We start from the raw sequence: 22,607 nt of genomic DNA, 5'->3' as shown, positions 1-22,607 counted from the left end.
GCATCTGCATTGGACTTTCCAGGCCTGTATTTGATGTCAAATCTAAAATCGGAAAGTTCCCCAACCCATCTATGGCCTACTGCATTGAGTTTAGCCGTACTCATGACATAGGTTAATGGATTGTTGTCAGTATATCACGGTGAAGTAAGGGCGTAGAACAAGTAGTCTCTGAACTTCTCACACACCGCCCACTTCAGCGCAAGAAACTCCAATTTCCCACTGTGTAGATGATAATTACGCTCAGCCGGTGTGAGCGTTCTCGACCGTATCAATGACTTTCAACTTGCCCCTTGGTCTTGATATAGGATGGCACCAAGCCCTTGGTCTGAAGCATCTGTATGTAATACAAAAGGTAGATTAAAGTCTGGGTAAGCTAACACTGGAGGACTAACAAGCAAATTAATGAGCTGTTCCAGTGCTTTTTGGTGGATTGGCATCCAGTTCACGGGTGTCCGTGATGCCATTTGTGGTCCCTTGCTTTTACCACTCAGTGGAGTTGCTGCTTCTCTCTTACCTTGGGTAACTCGTGGAGATTGGCTTGGCTATTCGTGAAAAGTCTTGAATATAAGAACGATAATAGCCCAGAAATCCTGTCAGCTTTCTCACGTCTCCGGCTGTCTTTGGGGTCTTGCTGGCTAGCAAACGCACTGCATCCAGGTCCTTAGGATCAATCCTCACCCCCTGAGCTGACACGAGGCGGCCAACATACCTGACTTCCAATCGAAAGAACTCACATTTTTCCGGCCTTAGCTTCACCCCATGTTTCTGCAGTGCCTGTAAGACTTTCCGAACTCCTTCTCGTGTTCCTCGAAGGTTTTTGCATAACAGAGGACATCATCCAGATATGGGATGCAACACTCATCACGCAGGGTACCTAGCATTTCCTCCATGCTCCTCTGGAAGGCCGCTGGGGCGTTTGATAGGCCAAATGGGATTCTCACCCATTCATACAGCCCCAAGGGGGTGGTGAAAGCTGTGACATGTCTAGAGTCCTTGGCAATAAAACCCTGATGATAGGCTTTACCTTGATCAAGTATGCTGAACCAAGTATAGCCACCCAGGAATCTGTCAGATCCTGTATCCTGGGCAAAGGATGTCTATCGAGGATTGTTTTTGGTTCAAAAGACGATAATCAATACAGAGGCGGAGCGTCCCATCTTTCTTTCGACACAAACCACTGGTGAAGCATAGGAGGATTTTGATTTGACAATCCAGCCTCTCATTAACAGGTCCTGTATATACTCTTTGACCTCTTTAAATAGGGGTTTTGGGACAGTGACATATGGGCTCTGCACTGGAATCTCATCTTTCAGTGTGATCGACATCCGTAAGCTAGGGATACAGCCAATATCTTGACTATCCTTGGCAAACGCAGCTGACTCTTCAAATAGCATCTTCTTCACCTTTCCTTGCTGGTCATCGTTAAGGTGACTGAGGTTCACTGGAGGGTGCCACAAAGCTGAGCAGGGCACAGTATCTGCCAATGGGGCAGCACTGACTACTACTCTTGTCTTGGAGCTCTCCGGTGAGCCTGCTTCAATCACCTTCGCCACCGTCTGTACACTACCCAGTGCTGTCCTTCTCGGTATAGTAATAGAGTGTTTTGTGCTATTCTTGACCGGGACAGTGACATAAGGTTTCTTGGCACACTGTACTTTCAACAGACCCTCCTCTATCCCTAACTCTGTCAGCAGGGCACTGTTTTCATCCGGTTCAAAAGAGGGGCTCTGACTGATCAACAGCGGATGAGACAAGGCACTTTATCCAGGCCACCTTCCCAGATGGAATCACTGTGTCACGATTACCCGACCGCAGAGCGTTCCTGCCGCACAGATGCTTTGCCAGCCTGAATGAAACTGACTAGCAGCGAAGCTTTCTCAGGTGTATTGACATCGAATCAGACAAAAGATGGCTAATAGTTGGAATGAGTTCAGCTGGCTGACCCTGGATAACTGCCTCTAACACATTGAACCCCAGTAGTGGCTGGTCAAGGGGGATGCTACACACAAGGAAAGGTACTATAATGGGCTCGCTGAGACTGCCCTTTTCAAAACTGACGGTGATAATGACCCAGCCGTCGAAAGGAGAACATCCCCATTCACTGCATGGACCTCCAGCTCCTCCTTGTCGTCAAACATCTCACCTAGGGGCCTCAGTGGTGTGTCTGGTAAGTATCTTCTCTTCCAGCCTCTGTCAATCATGCTCACCTGAGCTCCTGTATCTAGCAGCGCCATGGTTATTAAGCTATCGAGATTGCACCGAACCAGAGCTTTAGCTCCTATAAAGTTAGCTAGACGCCTGCTCTCCTGAGTGGGTAGGGAAAGGTGGATTGAGGCAGTGTTTGCTCATTGAAGTCTTTGGAGCTTGGGTCATTACACCTCGCTTTGTCTTCTTGGTTTGTACTGTGTTGCACTGAGCAGTGTGGTGTGAGCCTACTTGGGACAGATGATGGGGTCCGGTCACTGATTGTCCCGCGGCAGGGACCGGCTCCAGTTTTCCTGGTGCTGAGGCTTCTTTAAGCAACCCACACGCCCTGTGGCCCTCTTCACCACAGATGAAGCAATGGAGACAACCAGAGCGGTTAAGTTCAAGACATCTAGTACAGCTGTACTTCTTCTTCTGGCCTACTTGCACTGGGCAGTTGTGGCATGGCACTGGTTGCTGGGCCCGCTGCAGTTGTTCAACTTTACTCATTAACTTCTCCACTTTCTCTGTCAGCTCTTGGAGGATCATCCTTGGGCTTTCTGTCTACATTCGCTTTCTTTGCACTGCTGTCATCTTGCACTGCAGCCACTTTGACTCCTGCACCATGGACATTTACAGCTTTTTGTCGCACAACTGTCCCCAGACGTCGTTGTCTTTCATTTTCAGCGTTTGTTATTTTCATAATTTGCTTTAGGATCATCTCATCTGACACGTTGCCATCTGAAAGCAGTGGTTTAAGCTCTCGGCGTATGTCGTCATGTTTGTGGGTGAGGCCCTGATATATTGTGTGAAGAAACATGTCTTGTACTGTTGTTGGATTGTATTTCACTTCAGAGTCTGCATATTTAGAGGCAAAGAGAATTTTTGCTTGAGGCCTATGATCCGGTACAAGAACTGTTGTGGTGTTTCACTGTCATTCTGTTTCGTGCACATGAGCTCTTGGAACAATTCAGTGTTACTTCCCCCAAGTGGGACTGCAAGAACCCTTTTAGCTCCTCTATAGTTAAATCATCTTTGTGCATGAGCATATCTTTAAAGTTTCCGGATTTAATGACTTTGAGAACACCCCTCAGGATTTCAGCCTCACTAAATCGCTCTTTCATACCATCATCGATCTGCCTACAGATGTTGTTGTAACTTATGTCTGAACTCTGGTCACCTATTTGTCCACCTTGAACCTTAAACTCTCTGCGAAGCAGTGAAAGGTCATGAAGAGGAACCTCTCTGTCTTGTGTTTTAGGATGCTCTTGTTCTGGCATGTTGTTGGTGTGTGTGTGATCAGGGTATTGTGGGGGCAAGGTTGGTGTGAATGTAACTGGATGAGTCGATGTGGGGCCATGAATGTACTGTAATACCTTGTTACTTAATTCAGCATAGCTAGACAGCATTCTCTGTAACTCTGATTCAGTGTTCTGGGTAGCCTTGCAATCAGTGTTAAGAGGTGTAGTGCTGGGCCCAACTATGTGTGTTGTGTTAAGTGTACTGATATCTACATTCTCATTTACAACCTTAGATGCACTTTCCTCTGTATTTTGTTTAGGTGAAACAACGTGACTCTGAATGATATTGTTCACAGTATCATCAAGCTGCATTAAAACTGCCATACCTGAATCCTCAGACTCTACCAGTGTATCATCATTCATGAAAGCTAGGATATACTCAAAGCAACTCTCTTCATCATCAACCTGAAACATAGATGCATCCTTCCCGACACAGGACCAATGCTCTTGGCCAATTGGAAAAGTTCATCAGCTGTCAGCACGAGCAGGTTCTTCTTGATCGTCCACACCAAGCTCTTCCTCTCCCGATCTGCCATGATGTCTTCTCCTCTTCCTCACAAGTGGTTCTGTTCAGGTATCTTGTCCCGGTCCGTCCTGGCTTTCCTCTGCTGATCTCAGCTTCTCATCAGTCACCGTTGTTCAAATATGGCTAAACCAGAGTCTGCCCATCAGAGCTGTGTACTCGCGTCGTTTCCCGTAATCATCAGGCACGGAGCTGGAATCGAGTCTTTGCCAAATGGCTTAAGCTGAAAAGGCTACTTCAGCTGTCGATGTTTGGCTGTCCTCATCGCCTGCGCAACTGTTGCCGTGCCCGTCCCGGGCCACCAAAAATCTGTAACGGGGTACCGCGGCAGAACCACGTCAGCAGATAAAGTTCCTGAAATACAGGAGAATAATCAGGAGACAGGGCAACAGCGTGTCGAGTGCACAGAATTCTCTGCAGTTATGTTTTATTTCACAGTTCACAATAACACATTTCGTTCTTTAAACCGTTTTTATATTCAATGCAATGTCTTGTAACATTATGTAAATACTTATTTTCATTCTCAAAATGCATAATAAACTATACAGCATACCTCTTTCACCAATTCTTTGTTTAACATGAAACACATCATACCTGTATATTACCATTTTGTTTAACTTGTTTTAAGCAAATTAACATGCTTTTATCATCAGTACACAACATTCATTACTCAACTGCATTACTCTTCAACACTCGTTTCTACTTTTTCATATAGTTATAACTTAATATACATCTCAAATAACCTATCGTTAACATTTTAACACGTGCTACACCTAAAATGGTGGATTCACGAGGAGCAACAACTAGCCCTAACACCTGTATACTAAGTATACACCCACGTGAATAACTAGAGAAACTTACACGTGGCCACAACAGAAATACATAAATTTAACATTCAGACAAATATTATATTAACTCAGATATCAAATAAAGGAATATTATAGAACGACTAAAGGAATGTTTAGAATGACTCCACACATTTAGTGAAGATTACATTACTCGTGAAAACGGTATTGAAACTCGGCTGAACAGTGATAAAACTTTACCTCACATAACCAACTACCTGGCCAGCATAGTTAGTTAAAGTCCCTCTTTTGTTTTATCATATTTTTGTGATGTATGCACATTACCAACCTGAAATACAGGAGAATAATCAGGAGACAGGGCAACAGCGTGTCGAGTGCACAGAATTCTCTGCAGTTATGTTTCAGTCCACGAAGAAGAAACAGAGAATCACTGTGCGACCACACCCCTGCTGGCCTAGCGTGCATCACAATAAGCTCGATAACTACACATTATAAGCATGTGAAATAAAAACACATTTCAAGGTATTGAAAAAAATATAAACATATATATAATATGTAAAGTTCAATGCCATTTTTTACACCACACAATTGTAACACTTTTGTGGACGTCACATAAACGTGAATTTGGGCACTAGCAGGGTCTTGATCCACTAAACATCGGGACACTGGTGATTGAATTACATGTAACATGATTACAAGGTCACAAGCTGGTATTTATCATCAAAACAGCTGAATAACACACCATGACTAATATGCTTCCTTTAGCAGTATAACGGCACACTTATTCCTACTGAGATTTCAGTACAGGTCAAAATATTTCTGGAGTTTTGGCACTCTTTGATGTGGTGTGACAGATCGCTGTATAAACGGTTTTAAACAGTTTTACTTCCAGTTTTAAGGCGAAATAAACCACGAATGAACATTTTTGCGCCTCTTGGAATTGCTCAATCTGAGAACGTCGTCAATAAAACAGCAATAAGCAAACTGTCACATAGTATTTCATTTATGTCAGGTAAGTTCACAGCTTGTTAGTTCGCTAGAGAAATGTCAGAGCAGAGCATTTGTTGCTAAATATTAGACTAATTTACTTTTACTTCAGCTGAAATGTGTTCGCACGGAAAAAAGTTCGCACTCACCAAAAAACCCGAAACCAAATCTAACTGTGATGTACTGAACCGTCATGTCCTGTTACACCATAGATTAACAACTTTATTATTCTTTGGATTTCTCTCTCAAACAAGTATCATTTATTAGAGGTCTCTCGTGGCTACAAAAGTGCACGTGTCTCACCTCGGAGATAGAGATCAGTGTCTTGCGTGTCATTTGTCTGGTAGCTTCCCTCTTGTCTTGAACCGTTACTCAACGGCACAGCCATCCATCACATTTCCTGCGTTTATCATTATCCGACCAACCATCTGTCCCTGAGCTACTGAGAGGAAAGAATAAGAGAGAGATAAATGTCACAAGACCAAAGAGCGTTTCACCAGAGTCTCCTTACAGTTCCTTGATCATGTTTTGTATCAGATATAAGATCAAATTGAACTCGGATGAGCTTCAGTACGGGGGTCACGGGAGGCTTGTGCAGGACACGGAGTTCTTCACAGAGCCCAAACCATTCAATGGCCGAGCCCAGTCATTTCTGGTAAGTTTCATCTCTATTATAACCTTCCACTCGTAAACCGTTGACAAAAATTGGATGTTGTGTAGTGGAGCAGGCCCATGACCTCAATTTTGCCCTTTACCAAAGCACTCGATCCATAGACATCACATTATAATATCTCCATCACCATATATTCCAATGGCCGATTTTTCCCCTCCACTTTATGAAATTACTTGTGGCAGGGATGTATCTAAGCATCTTCATCGTTCAAGGAGGAGTCTTCATTTTGTTTGTTATAATGAGTGGCGATCTGACATTGAAATTTGTTATCTCAATTGCTTTTCTGTCCAACCTAGTGCAACCACAAAACAAAATGCAAACGAATGTGCTCCTGAAAGAAGTAACTCGATACAAAAACAGACAAATTATTGATTGTGCCATTGTGGATTCATGCATTTATCCTCTATCCAAAAGTAACAGATCATCATTTGAGAATTTGGTTAGCAAGATTGACTGCTTCCTTTAATAACCCATTGTTCTCATTGACTGACCTTGTAACTGCAGTAGCCTATATCTTTTCCTCATGTGCTGCAATGTGTAGTGAGCCACAGAAGTCTTTGCTTATCTCGATTTAGCTTAGATTATTGTCTGTGTAGTACTTCAAGGTTGTGCATGTATGCGTGTTTGGGATATACTTGCAGCAAAAAAAAAAAAAAAAAAAAAAAAAAAAAAAAAAAAAAAAAAAAGGATCCTCGCGGTCTCTTGTGTTCCAAAGCACACACTTTGGTTGTGCTGTAAACAGAACCTTGATTCTGACCCTGGAGAAATGCTACAGTTACCTGTATAAAAACATGTTACCTGAACTTGCTCAAAACAGCAGTGGTTTTAAAGAGGTGAGCGCAGTCGTATTTCATTATGCAATAGTAAGCTTCAGAGAGTATGGCGTTTATTGAAAAATACAGCTTTAAAGTAGAGCAAGAGATTGAATAAATCATGATCTCATTTTCGGCCTCATTACAGCTCGTTGAATTTTATGACAATCCACTTTATATAGTCTATGAAGTCTGAACTCTGAAGGTGAGCACTGTTGCCCTTCCCATAAATCAGCTGAAGATCTTTAAGGTTTTTTTTTTTTTGCACAGCAGTCTAAACTGCTTTTTTGAGGCATATAGGCTCTTTGGTTATGCAAACATTTTTGCTGTGTTAAGCTTGGTTTGGAGAGTTCCTTATGCAGTAATTGTATGCCATGCTGTTTGATTCTTTTGTGTTAATGCCAGGTAAAAGTTCATATACTGTGTAAAGATATTTTATGGAGTGTAAAGTTTGAAAGTTTTACAAGTGAGTTGTGTAATTTACTAGTTTCTTTGTCTAAATTAAAGATTATTTGCACACAATGTGAAGGGTTGCAGTATAACATTTAACATGCCCCTATTATGGGTAAAGAAAGGTTTATTTTTAGTTTCTCCAATACCAGGTTGATTATGCATCCAAGGTCACAAAAAATGGAAAAGCTATTATTGTGTAATAATATGCATTTAATTATATATATATATATATTTTTACTTTACTTGATCAACAACTCCCAAACGATAAATCTTTCCAAATTCAAATCTGCCCTCATTTTAATGTCATCATGCCTGTAAAGTAAATCTTTACAAATTTAAGTGATGACCGATGTTTTGTTTTGCTCTCTCCAAAGCACTTTCACGTTCATCTACGTTCTCGTCATTCACTGGAACGCCACTTTCTCGTAATGCGTGTGAATGACAGTTAGCGAAGCTAGAGATTACAGATTATGCATAAAAATACCAGATATTTAGCTATGTTTGCGGATATTTAGGAAACGTGCTAAATTCACATACTTGTTTTCTGCAAAAACCAAAACAACTAAACAAACAATGCTACAACCAGTTGTTTTACTTTGTGTTTCATGTTGTTTAGACTGTTTGACTTTAAGTCTGTGTGATTCCACCCACTACCAATTTACCCATACACCCTGGGTTGCCAGTTGGCAGAAAACAGCAAACAAACTGGGCCAGAGATCGCAGATTCTACTCAACCTAAGAAGCTTCAGCATGCATCTAAAGCTCTGTGACCAGAGGCGTTTAAAAACATGGATAAATCTTCACATCAACTTAGATGTAAGGCTCATGGCCCTACATTGCCAAGTGCACTCATTCCTGTTACATTTCCTCAATCTGGCAACCCGCATAAGTGTCTGAGGTGAAACAACCCTCTCTGATATTTTTAATCTGGACTGCATTACCCAGTATTACACACTTCACCTGTAAGGGCATGTTTGTCCCTCAAAGACGTGTAAGGTTTCCTAAAAATGTACAGCGCTAGCCTGGATGCAGCAGAAGACTCCAAACACAACTCTGGAGATGGAGATGAACCCTTAGGGAGGTTTTAGGACGAAATTCAAACTGTTCCCCCATACCTGATTTATTTTCAGAGTTATCAATCTGTCTCTATCTTTCCCTCCTTTTTCTCTACTGCTAGTAACTGCCCATTCAGTCATTTCCCCAGGCTGTTTTCTGATGGAGCGCTCCAGCCAGGGAATAAGGTAGGCCTGTAACAAACAGTTGAAAGACCCGTCTCCAATCAGTTAGCCTGTGAAAGCCTTGGTAACTTTCTGTCCATAATATAAGCTTTCTGTTTAGCTCTCCCTCACTCTCTCCCGGGGCAGGTCCATAAACACACCCCCTTGGTTTCATATTGCTATTGATCTTTGGCTGCCCCTTATTTATAGACTGATAAATGTATCATTTGTTTTCTCTGCTATAGAAAGGAAACTCAGCCTATTAGTTTCACAACGTCTTCCTCATATTTATCCTTTACGGACTGCCTCGCCTTCCTTTTCATGGTCGACTGGCTAGGCAGCTTATTAAGGGTATACAGATGAATAAAAAAGATGGATGAATAGGAGCAAAGCGAAACAAACATTTTCAATGTAAAGCACATTCTTGGCCATATTAGATATTGAAAGCTTGAATAGATGGATGAATGGATGAATGGATATGTGGTTCATACAATGCTGGAGCATGGTAGTAGCCTGCAATAATTTTTTTGTCATTATATGTTTATAATGTAATTGCACCATTAATAAACCCATAATGCAAAATATCTGTTTATAACACTGAATTTAATTCTGCCACCTCAGTTCTACTATTATGCAGGGATTTTGAGTCATCCTTCTTGCAGAATAGTGGCCAGGTCACTATGTGATGCTGGTAGAGGAAAACGTTTCCTGACTCGCTCCTCCAAAACACCCCAAAGTGGCTCAGTAATATTTAGGTCTGGTGACTGCAGGCCCTGGGAGATGTTTTTGGTACAGGACGGTTTTGGTAGAAACAGGAGAGTTGAGGTCTACACTGAATTCTGCAGTGAGTTGGTTTTATGTTTTCTGGATACAATCCAGGTTAGCACCCAGACATCCCTTTCAGACAGCTCCACAGTTACTCCTGTTGGATGTGGTTTGTCCTTCTTGGTGGTATGCTGACATTACCCTGGACACAGTGGCTCTCGATGCATCACAAAGACTTGCTGTCTGGGTCACAGATGTGCCAGCAAGACGTGCACCAACAATTTGTTCTCTTTTAAACCCTGATATATCACCCATAATGTTGTGTGCATTGCAATATTTATACAAAACTGTGCTATTACTCTGCTAATTAAACCTTCACACTCTGTGCAATCAATGAAGATTGGCCAACAGGCTGCTCAAATATAGCCATGTTTCAGTTTCATTGTCAAACCCCCTGTATATATATATATATATATATATATATGTGTGTGTGTGTGTGTGTGTGTGTGTGTGTGTGTGTGTGTGTGTGTATAGAATGTCATCCAACATATCTTATTGGCTTTTCTAATAATTTGAGTGTTACAATTGCCCCTGCATCCCCTAGAGACTGACCTTTATACTTTTTTTGCTACATTTCTGCTGCTAAGAAAACATTTCTCAGTTATTAATTCCTCTTGTATTGCTTTAAATTGCCGAACCCATCATTATTTCTTTCAGTTCATTGTAAGTGCAAACTATCTACCCCATGCAAATCTAGCTAGCAGTAATGTTTTTCTCTCTGTCATCTAATGTTTATGTTTTAAAGACCTGATAAAAAAAGATAAACAACCTCCTTCTATCTCACACACACACACAAACAAGTTTATACACCACCCTCACACACACACACGCTTTAGAGGAATGTCTGATTGTGACAGAAAATGAATTATTAAAGCGAGGCCGCAGGTGCCGGATGCAGCCTCCATTTTGGGAGACTCACAACATGATTTATTTAAAGGACTGTTGCTTCAAAGTCAGTTTAAAGTTTGTCTTTTCTCGCCATTTCTCTTTAATGGGACCCATCATCTCAATCACCGTTTTCCCCCTCTCTCTGCTTTATCTCGCTCTTGTTCTTTTGCTATCTCACTCATTCTATTCTCTTTTTCAGAAACAAGGCAACGTATACACTCTGAATTTGCACTTCTTCGCTCACAGCTATCGCAGTTTAAAAGGATGAGCTGTGCTGGATGACTAGGGTGTTTGTTCAATATTGCAGGTTTCACATGGTACCCTCAGCACTCGGACATAAATAAACATCATGCTGGTTTCGATCAGGCCCGCTTGTAGGAAGCATCACCCGTTACCCTGAACAGCCCTTTCCACAGGCGTTCTGCATGAATTACTCACTTTATCCCTCATAGTTTTCATTTTGGGACAAGAAGAAGTACTTTATACACAGCAGTGCTCGCTCCAAAAAGCTCCAATTTGTCGGATCAGGAAAAAGGTTTTTGCTCCCCTCCAATTTGGGCTCGATAGCAGGTGAGCTTGTTTCATTTCAAAGTAGTTTCTGACAATTTTATGACACATTCAGTGCTGAATCAGCCACTGACAACGTGTGTATCTCCTCTTGTTTTTCTACTATTGTAGGTTCATGGAAAGCATTGTTAAAGTTTGATGCAGATTTTTTTATCTGGAAAAGTGAATGGTGTTTTTTTGTGTGTTATTGTAAACAGGCAATTTGACTATTCCGAATAACAATAAAAACTAGAGCTGTCAAACAATTAATCGCAAAAAATCACATTCCAAAAAAATTATTTTAATATACATTTATGTAATATACATTTGTGAAATGTGTATATTTTATATATATATATACAGTCATGTGAAAAAATTAGGACACCCTTTGAAAGCATGTGGTTTTATTGTAACATTTTTAATAAATGGTTATTTCATCTCAGTTTCAACAATACAGAGAGATTAAAGTAATCAAACTAAACAATGAAAACTGAAGAAAAGTCTTTTCAAGATCTTCTGTACATGTCATTCTACAAAAATGCCTATTCTAACTGAGGAAAAAGATAGGACACCCTCACATGTATTCCCTCTTAAATTGGCTCAGATCTCACACAGGTACATCACACCAGGTGCACATAATTAGTAGATCGTTACTCTGCATGTTGAATGAGGCTTGGCCTATTTAAACCTCAGACATTTAGTTTGGTGTGCTCCTGACTGTTGAAGTGAGAGTGAGCACCATGGTGAGAGCAAAAGAGCTGTCAGAGGACTTCAGAAAAAAGATTGTAGCAGCCTATGAGTCTGGGAAGGGATTTAAAAGTCAAAGATTTTGAAATCAGCCATTCCACTGTCCGGAAGATAGTCTACAAGTGGAGGGCTTTCAAAACAACTGCCAACATGCCCAGGACTGGTCGCCCCAGCAAGTTCACCCCAAGAGCAGACCGCAAGATGCTAAAAGAGGTCTCCAAAACCCTAAAGTGTCATCTCGAGAACTACAGCAGGCTCTGGTTACTGTTGATGTAGAAGTACATGCCTCTACAATCAGAAAGAGACTGTACAAGTTTAACTTGCATGGGAGGTGTGCAAGGAGGAAACCTTTGCTTTCCAACAGAAACATCAAGGCCAGACTGACATTTGCCAGAGATAAAGTTGACAAAGACCAGGACTTCTGGAATAATGTTCTTTGGACAGATGAGTCCAAAATTGAATTATTTGGACACAAGAGCAGAGGACATGTTTGGCGTAAACCAAACACAGCATTCCAAGAAAAGAACCTCATACCAACTGTGAAGCATGGAGGTGGAAGTGTCATGGTTTGGGGCTGCTTTGCTGCAGCAGGACCTGGTCAGCTCACCATCATAGAATCCCCCATGAATTCTACTGTGTATCAGAAGGTGCTTGAAGAACATGTGAGACCATCAGTTAGAAAATTAAAGCTGAAGCGGAACTGGACCATGCAACATGACAATGACCCAAAACATACTAGTAAATCAACCAAAGATTGGCTGAAAAAGAAGAAATGGAGAGTCCTGGAATGGCCAAGTCAAAGTCCAGATTTGAATCCCATTGAGATGCTGTGGGGTGACTTGAAAAGGGCTGTCTGTGCAAGAAACCCCTCAAACATCTCACAGCTGAAAAAGTTCTGCATTGAGGAGTGGGGTAAAATTTCCTCAGACCGATGTCGGAGACTGGTAGATGGCTACAAGAACCGTCTCACTGCCGTTATTTCAGCCAAAGGAGGTAACACTCGCTATTAGGGGCAAGGGTGTCCAATTTTTTTACTCAGTTAGAATAGGCATTTTTGTAGAATGACATGTACAGAAGATCTTGAAAAGACTTTTCTTCAGTTTTCATTGTTTAGGTTGATTACTTTAATCTCTCTGTATTGTTGAAACTGAGATGAAATAACCATTTATTAAAAATGTTACAATAAAACCACATGCTTTCAAAGGGTGTCCTAATTTTTTCACATGACTGTATATAGTATACAGCTAGATTTAAAAAAAAAAATAAATATTGTAAAAACTACATTTTTTTTTTTTGTCAAATTTCAAAAAGTGAAACTTTCGTATAGTTTAATATATTTTAGATTAATTACATGTAAAGTAACACATTTTTGTTGATTAAAGCTTACAGCTCATAAAAGTCCAAATCCAGTATCTCAAAATATTAGAATTAATATTATAATTTTATAATATTATATTTGAGTTTCATTAAATGACCATCCCTACAATAGAAATGGCAGGAATCTCTTGTTCTTCGATGCTATAATGAGGAAGACTGCTGATTGGTCCAGAACACTATCCACTAACAGGTTAAGTCGTAGAGACAGAAGGTCATTACTGAAAGGAGTGGCTGTTCACAGAGTGCTGTATCAAACCATGTGCAAAGTTGACTGGAAATAAAAAATGTCTAGGAAAAGCTGTTCAAGCAACAGAGTCAACTTAAGAATACTGCCAAGCAAAGCTGATTCAAACATTTGGGAGAGCTTCATAAGGAGTGGAATGAAGCTGGAGTCACCACTCAGACGTCTTCAGGAAAAGAGCCACCAAGACACTTCTGAAACAGAAACACCAGAATCATCTTAACTGGACTAAAAGAAAATTTCTGGACTGTTAGCAGTTAAGTAGTCCAAGGTCCTTTTTTCAGATAAAAGTAAATTTTGCAAAGTCTGGAGGAAGACTGGAGAGGCACAGAACCCAAGCTGCTTGAAGTCCAGTGTAAGGATTCTGAAGTCTGTAATGGTTTGGGGTCTTGTGAGATCTGCTTTGTGATTTTGGAGCACTTTATGCCTCCACCTGCAAAGAATACTTGAAGATGTTGATTTCCTTTTCCAGCAAGAACTTAGCCTCTGCCCACAATGCCAAAATCACATCCAAGTTCTTTGCTGACCATGATTATACTGTGCTTGGTTGGTCAGCCAATAGGCCTTACCTGAACTCCATGTAGAATCTATGGTATGTTTTTAAGAAAAACAGTAGATCCAACAACAAAGATGAGCTGAAGACTCAACAGTGCCCCAGCAGAGCCACAGTTTGATCGCCCATGCCAGTCTCCACTGATGTTATAGTTTGTGCTAAAGAAGCCCTGACCAAGTACTGAGTGCAGAAATGAGCATACTTCAAATAGGTTTTTTTGCTTTGATTTTAGGAAATATTCCAATATTTTAAGATACTGGATTTTGACCTTTATCAAGTTTTTCACCTATATTTTTCAGAGAATTGCCTTTTTATAATATAAATTCTATAAATATAAATATAGACATGTAAGCATTTTTAGAATACATATTTTATACGTTTGTATTTACATAATAAATGTACACAGTACACATACATATATTATAGAAAAAAATATTTTGGATTAATCATTTGACAGCACTAATAAAAAGACTTAGCTTTAAAAAATAAAATTCACTAATTACTAATATACTACATGACTGCATGAAAGAAAACAGAAAATAAAAACTGGAGATACTGTAAAATGTTCATAAGTTTAAATAAAATGTGATGAACGAGCCATCGAGAAGTAACAAGTATTGCACTGATTACTTACCATACATAACTCCAAAAACTAATATATAGTTCTGCTCATGGATATCTGCCTGAATTGCTACCAAGTGCCTTAAACTAAATTGTACATGTCTTTGAAAAAGATTATGCCACTAACATGGCAAACTTCAAATCCAGTGATTATTTCATGATCAAAAGCATTAGTCACAGCTCCAAATACCTGCCTTAGGACAGTCTACAGACACGTCATTTGAGGCTGAGACTAATTAAAAATCATCCTTTGTTATTAACCATTTAATTCCCATCTTATGTGCATTGTGTGTTTCGAAAGTTCGAAGGTGAAAACAGTGATTTAATACTTTGTGTGCCTGTTTTTTTAGCACTTTGGAGATCTGAAAGAGCACAGGCCATACTTTACGGTTGTTCCTCTTTTCGTCTTTGTCTCTCTGAAGAATGGGCAATAGAAGGTTTCTTAATGAGCAGCAGGATTGAATAATTACAGCCCTTAGATGTTTTCTTGATGAGATCCTTGCAGCTCATGATGGGCCACGCAGCTCTTCTGACGATTCCTGAAGAAAAGAACAGAGGAAAGATACAGAAGTGTGAAGCTCTGTGATCAAAGGAACGAAAAAGCTCCCTTTCATTTCACTCTCTGTCTAAAGCAATATGAATCCTCCACATTCAGCCACACTGTAAGGATAATAAGGAAGCAGACTGGGATGGAGGGTGGGAAGAACAGTGGGAGTTTTCATACTAATTTATAACCTTCCTCTGACCCACATTCATTGGGTCCCGGCGACCAAGCTGAGTGAGTGACAGCTCTTGGAAGGACACCTTGCTGTCGGATACTCTACAGGTCATCGTGCTTTTATGGGTCCGTGAATCAGCAACCTCTCATTCCACAAGAGGAAATGGCCTTCATTAGCAGGAAGAGTGACTCTAGGAGTAAGAGATATAAAAACGATATATCGGGATGTCTCTCCTCAAGGGGAGAGACAACCCTCCCAATTCTGTCTGCGTTATATGCGTATAAAATGTTGATCAGAGCGTTTAAATATATTATCCACCCAAAGGCATTGCACACCTTTTGAAAGAGAGGCACTGCAAGCCACAAACCTTCACTGTGGGTGATACGAGCATCGAACGTGAAGAGAATGCCTGATGGTTTGCAGTCATTTGACAGCTTTGTTCCTCTGCTATGCAAGAGCACGAACTGAAAAAGTTTTTTCTCACAAGAGTCTCTGAAGTTCTGGTTTTGCATTAGGAGCAAGTTCATATTTGCACACAGGTACACCCTGGAGCATTTTTGGGGTAAGGCGCTGCTGTAATCAAAAGAAGTCTAGGGACCTTTGAACCTGCAGCCCTCCAGCATTGTGTCCACATCTCTTAGAGTCTTGCCTGGGATACAAACCACCTACACTCAGGGCTACAAGTTTGAGTTCTTGGGGTGTCTGTGCAAAACCTGCATTGCTGTGTAGATGCTATAGTTTCTAGGGTGTTGCTAGAACCCTTAGTTCACCTAACGTTTCAAAACCTGCTGCCTTGGTGTTCGTTTGTTTTAAGTGGTTGCCAGGTCTTTGCAATGAAGTCTACCCCTTTTTTTTAAGCCCAAACACTTAGAAATGTCCTTGTACACATCAACCATGTCAATTGCACATACAGTACAGGACAATCTAATTCTCTTTAAGCTAACTGTTAGCGCAGAGGTCATCAAACTTCATCCTGGAGGACCAATGTCCTGCAGAGTTTAGCTCCAACTTACCTTAATACACCTGCCTTGAAGTTTCAAGTATACCTAGTAAGACCTTGGCCATTTCTCAATAACAAGTTTGAAAAGTTCGGACTTGCATCTTTGATAGTTTGAACTTAAAACGTTTGAGTCAGGAGCGTGAACTCCTGAGGGCGGTATGAAAGACATGAGCAATATAGAAGAATAGATTCATTAAACAAAAGTTTGCCTATTAGATTATTTCACCTCATATTTAACCACTACAGAGACATTAGAGTCTACATTCTCAACTGAAATACTCTTAGAGTTGCATTTCATGGCAAAATACCAGCAATATACCAGCAGAAAATGTTGCGGTTTCACTCCGCCATTAGCCCTCACTGATTGGTGTGTAACAAAAAGCATTCTGGGATACCGGATGGCTTTTCATAGTTCCTAGAAAATTTTGGCGCTTTTTTGCATGTTTTGCACCACGGGATGTATTTAATTTTAGAAACTCTATTAGGGGAAATTAAATGAACTCCTACTTCAGAGTAGGGTCTAAAGCAGTACTATAGGAACTACCATATGAAAAACCAAGCTTTTTAAACAGCCGTGTAAAAGTATTTACTCCACAAACAAGGAGAAAAGCGATAGCAACATTTATCTACCTGTTGTCTGTAGCAATTTGGTTCTTTTCTCAGCCTCTATGATATGAATTCCTGCAAGTTGTCAAAGGAGATTTAGCAGATTTCCTTTGAATTGCTTAAATTGTGTGTTTATATTCCATCGATGTTATCATGAAACAATGACACACAACGAAAGCTCAGATCACATCGCCATTCATTCACCGGCTGAGACATCGCTGTCATCCGTTTCAGAGTTCCTGCTGCCAGTGCAATACAACCAGGAAAACTGCCAAAGGGAAACTGTTACTGTAGCACCAACTATACTAGTTCTTAGAACTTTGTCTCACATACTTTATACCCTTGAAAAATGCTTACAAACCAAACTTGGAATTTAACCTTTTAACATTGTTTTTATTTTTTTATTTTAACTTGGTTTAAGTACTGGAGTGATTTACAATGACTGGTGATGTATAACTGAATCATGTACAAATAATAACTGAAGAATTTCACTTATATACTTATTAAATACTCTGTGACATTCACTTGCAAGACATTTCTGGTCATGCGAATCACACTTCTAGAGGCCCATTTTGCATGTTTTGTATTCAACTCAGCTCATTAAAACAAACTCCAGGACATAAAATGAGACATTCAGAATGTGCAATTGTGAAACTAGATAACTAGATAATAATCGGTTATTATAAATGTTTTATACTGTTACTTTTGTGTGATGTAATGGTCTTATGGCAGTATGAACTGTAAAATCCTCTTGTCAAAGATCCATTGATAAACATTATTACATACAACATCATGCCACCCAAATAAAGTGGGCCACCTTGGGTCATTATCCACAATTACAAAAAACACAAAACAGTTCTCTGCTGATCTTCCATTGGGCTGTTCAGACCCCCAAAAGTACAGATCAGTCTTATATGAAACTTACCATGAAAATAATTTTTTTACATAATTAATTCAGTGATTTGTCACCCAGGGGTCAGTGGGCTGTCAGACCAATATAAAGTGTTGTAGCACTAAACAATTTCTTTACAAAATCCTGAGCAAATTAGACAATTAAACATTTATATCATTAACAAAACAAATTGAATTTCATCTGAACATTTCCAAATTGGCTTCTAAACACTATAAATACCGATCTGGGCACATATTCACAAAACATCTTAAGGGTAAAAGTAGCTCCTAACTTGCTGATTTAGGACAAAATCTGTGTTGCTAAAACACAGGTGTAATACGTGAACCCTGGCACATTTGTAATATGTTGATATAGGTATTTATTGCGGTGGTTCAGAATTGAAATATCTGTGAACTGTTGCTAAAAGTTAATGCTCTGTCATGTTTGATATACAAAAACTGACACCAAAAGGCATTTGTTGATGCAACCATGCTTCCTTTTACACAGATTTAAACTGTTTTGTCAAACCGTAGTTACACAGGATTCAAACAAAAACGCCTCGACTCTCAAGTACATCTCTACTCCGTGAGCTACCAAACAAACCTACTGTCTATGAAAACCCATAGAAATGAAACTGGATAAGCATCCTTTTTCAAATATCCCAGCATATTAATATTTGTTATGTTGTATACTCATTACATTTGTTAGTATATAATACTCTTCATAACAAATTTTAAGCAAAGTTAAACAGGTAAACGATAGAAATGGAATTAGCTTGTAGTCTATAGATAGGACTATAGGTACATTTTTTTTATTAAGTTTTATTAGACTACAGATTTAAATAAAATAGTTCTTGATCATCTTTAAAATGACAGTATCACTTACATAATTTAAGATATACTTTCTTCAGGAAAAAATGAAACTATTTAAATTTTAATTGTAACTTCAAATTTAAATAGTTTCAACTTTATTCAATAATTCTTCTCTTCTGTGTCAGTCTCCGCTGCACATTTACAAGAGTACCACGCACAATGTGTTGCGGTAATGTTGTAAACAATTAAAATGAAGCTTTAACCACTGATGTCACATGGATTATCTTGTCCATAATACCTTTCTGGATCTTGAACATTAAAAAAGATTTAAAAGTGTTAAATATCTTAATTTGTGTTCTGACAATGACCAAAGGTCTTACAGTTTTAGAACAACATTAGAGTGAGTAATTACAGAATTAATTTTTATTTTTTGGGGCAAACTAACCCATTTAAAATGAGATACCAAAATGTAAGCATGTTATCTTTTAAACATAAATTGACAGTGAAGCTTAAAGAGACATATTTAAAAAGCCTCAGCTCACAGGTCTACGTGCAATTGCTACTAAGCACAAACTGGTACTAATTTGTGAGAAGACAAGACGGTGTATGACACTATAAACTGGTAGTTCATCCTGTCCCTACTGAGCCCAAAGCTCCTGCTGCCACATCTACACAGTCTCGCTCTAACTGAGGTGGCTTCGATCAAAAACTAATGCCTAAAAGACTTTTACACCTCTCATCATTTGTTCTGATTCTTCTCTCTCAGCACCGTTCTTTTATCCCTGCTAGAAAGATTAGCTTAGCTAGTCAGCAGCATTTTGTTTTGGTACGGTTGTACTGTTGTGCTGTTTTTTTTTCCCCTCAGCAGGCTGTTAAACTAACTTAGCAAGTAAGACTATCTTGATCATCTTGAAAGACTTTAGTTTTTGACTAACATCACATTTTTCAACCAGCCTCATGTTTTTTAATGCTTTTGAATCAAATGTTTTTGAAGTTCTTATATTTAGCATGCTAGCACTAAAGCTAAATTCAGGATTCAGAGACTGTTCAAAATGTACTAGTAGCTGAGGTGTCTAAATGACTGGTCGACTAATCGAACTAAAGGAAGCCCTCAAGAGACTTTTTTGGTTTTTAATGTCTCACTTTGTGTGTATGTGTGTGTGTGTGTGTGTGTGTGTGTGTGTGTGTGTGTGTGCGCGCGTGCGTGTTTCATTTGGATTTTTAACCTGACTTAGCATACTGGGAACAATGGTTTTGTTTACATCTGCAGCAGCATTATTTTAAAGAAGGTAAATACACCTTACTAATGAATGAGTTAATTGTTGGATGACTAGTCAAATTAACTAGCTTCCAGACTGAGGCCTAAATCATTGCAGCTGTGATTTCCTAAGAGAGTTCCATCACCTGTGTGTGCAGATGCAGAGCAGACAGTCTGGAGCTCGACCTCATCATGTTTCTGCTCTGTCTTCCTGTATTAGCATGAGTTCTGATTCAGCAGCCTTTAATGAATCACATCACCGCCTTTACATTTCCGATGTTAACGTCGTCTCGCTTTGCATTCTAGCCTCGGGCACAAACCAAGATCTGAATAAAACATACATTGATCTACTTTTAAAAAAATACTTTAGATGTAGGAAGTGAATAAAAACGTTTTTAAATTTTAAAAAGAGGTAATTATGGATCAGATTAACCATGAAATAAAGCTGAATTACTGACTTCATACACAAGTCATAATAAACAAATAGTTTTCTTTTCCAAGAAACATAAAAATGGGATTTTAAAGGGATGATCTATCAAAATCAAATGATAAGCAAACAGGTGCATAACAATATGTACCTCTGTGCACTTTTTGTGCAACACTGTTTTTATGTGCCTTACTGCATTTTTCAAAGAGAAATGTCCACTGATTGACACTAAAACACAAGTTTAATACGTGAACCCTGGCACGACTAGATTACATTGATATAGGTATGTATAGAAGTTCAGAATTGAAATATCTGAACTGTTGCTAAAATTTAATGCTCTATCATGCTGGAAAATGCCTTGTTTGGGGACCAAACAAACACACTGAGGAAGTAAATAAGTTTTGGAAGTTATAAGTGAAACCTAGAGAGCATCTCTGTGGTGAGGCCACAGGCCAACATAACAAACAATAGGAATCTAGATCAAAAAAAGAAAGAAATTACATAACCTGATCACTTAGTAACAGGTTACCTAACTACCTAACCAAAAACTAATTCACAGAAAATAGAAGTTTGCATTTTTCTTCCAAACGGGAAATAAGCGTTAGCCACAGAAGCATTTGTTAAATATTTGTTTGGGTTTGGCCGATGGCCGGAGGAGAAATCCAGGAGCTCTGGACCAACAAAGAGCTCCCGACTGCTTGCAAGCAGCGTCCTTTAAAGTCTTAATAGAGCAACCATTTGTGCACCGACACCACAGCATCCATGAAACCTATGGGAAAGAGACTTGAAAACAAAAGAAGAGCAGAAAGGGAAAAAAAAAAAGAATCAGAGCAAGACAAGAAAAAAAAAACATTTACCAAAGAGAAATGATCGTAACAATGCCCTACACCAAGTCCAACCATAAACCTACCCAACAGTGCTAACAAATGCAAAACTGAAAAACAAATTTGTTGATGCAACCCCGCCATTTCAACTTCCTTTCACACAGATTTGAACTGTTTTGTTGACTAGATATGAAACTGGATATGTGTGACGCTAACATTCAAAAGCATTTGTTTTGAAATATCACAGCATATTAATGTTGTTTTGAATTACCGGATATTCTTCAAGTAACTGTACAGAAATTATGCTTTATTAATCAAATCTCTGTAAATTTATGTGAAAAGTAGGCATGGAACAATACACAGATGTCACTGTTCGGTATGTACCTCAGTACGGGGTCACAGTGCGATATGATTTTGGTACAACAGGGAAAAATACAACAAATACTATGCTCAGTTTTTTTGTTTTCAAGTGCGTAGCTCATGGCATTCGCGTTTTTCAAATAGATTGCCTGTATTTGGTGTAAGGCCTCATGCTCCGAACTGAGATGTCCATACCACAACGAATACTTGTATCAAGGCCATCCTTAGTAAAAAGAAATTAAGAGTGTCACAGTTTTACTGACACTAGTGACCATTTTTTTTGGAAACTGCATTGATATGTACTTATTGGTACATATTTTGAGTCTTAAAGCCGACGGTGCAGCTGCACTCATCAGAGTGATTGTATATTAAGAGCAAGGACAGAAGGAAAAGCGCTTGATCGTCTGTGTGAAAACGCATATTGTGCACAAGCACTGTAAAACATTCCAGCGATAGATCACATACCAACAATTTTATTATTGAATGGAAATCAATTAAAAAAAAAAAAAGAACTCAAAAGTACCATGAAAGTAGCCATGTGTATTTTTATTCGCCATTTACCACTAATTCTAATGGAGTTGAACTCAATGCGAACCAAATTTATCTGGTTGGTTCATGAATCATTTACAATAATTTTGTGAACTGAATCAACTCATTCATTGAAAAGATCTGACTCAAAACAACTGGTTCTGAAATTGCTACAGACTATTTCTTATGAAGGAAAATCTAGGTGTGATGTCAGATTAGAATTGTGACCTTTTCCTTACTCAAAGCTACTTCTAGGGCATTTGTGTCCTTTCTTACAAGTTTTAGTTTTCCACAAGAGAAGGAAAGTTGTGGATTGGACCAACACTGCAGTAAGCAGTGACAGAATTGAACCTTTAGGACACCAAAATTGACTAATCTCATAGAGTGATAATGAGCAGTGATGGTGTCCATTATCAGCTTAGATCTT

At 39.3% G+C, this 22,607-nt stretch overlaps 1 protein-coding gene and 1 pseudogene across 3 annotated transcripts in view; both read left to right on the top strand.

The window, feature by feature from the left end:
• cadm2a (cell adhesion molecule 2a) overlaps positions 1 to 22,607 on the top strand; it is a 1,030,129-nt gene that overhangs the window by 395,397 nt on the left and 612,125 nt on the right. The window lies entirely within an intron of this gene.
• The window catches only part of LOC122352904, a 60,208-nt pseudogene that overhangs the window by 34,111 nt on the left and 3,490 nt on the right, over positions 1 to 22,607 (top strand).

Source organism: Puntigrus tetrazona, chromosome 10, assembly GCF_018831695.1.
Source record: "Puntigrus tetrazona isolate hp1 chromosome 10, ASM1883169v1, whole genome shotgun sequence".
Taxonomy (NCBI): Eukaryota; Metazoa; Chordata; class Actinopteri; order Cypriniformes; family Cyprinidae; genus Puntigrus; species Puntigrus tetrazona.
The sequence above is the reverse complement of the archived record's forward strand: the minus strand, read 5'-3'. Positions and strand labels throughout refer to the sequence as shown.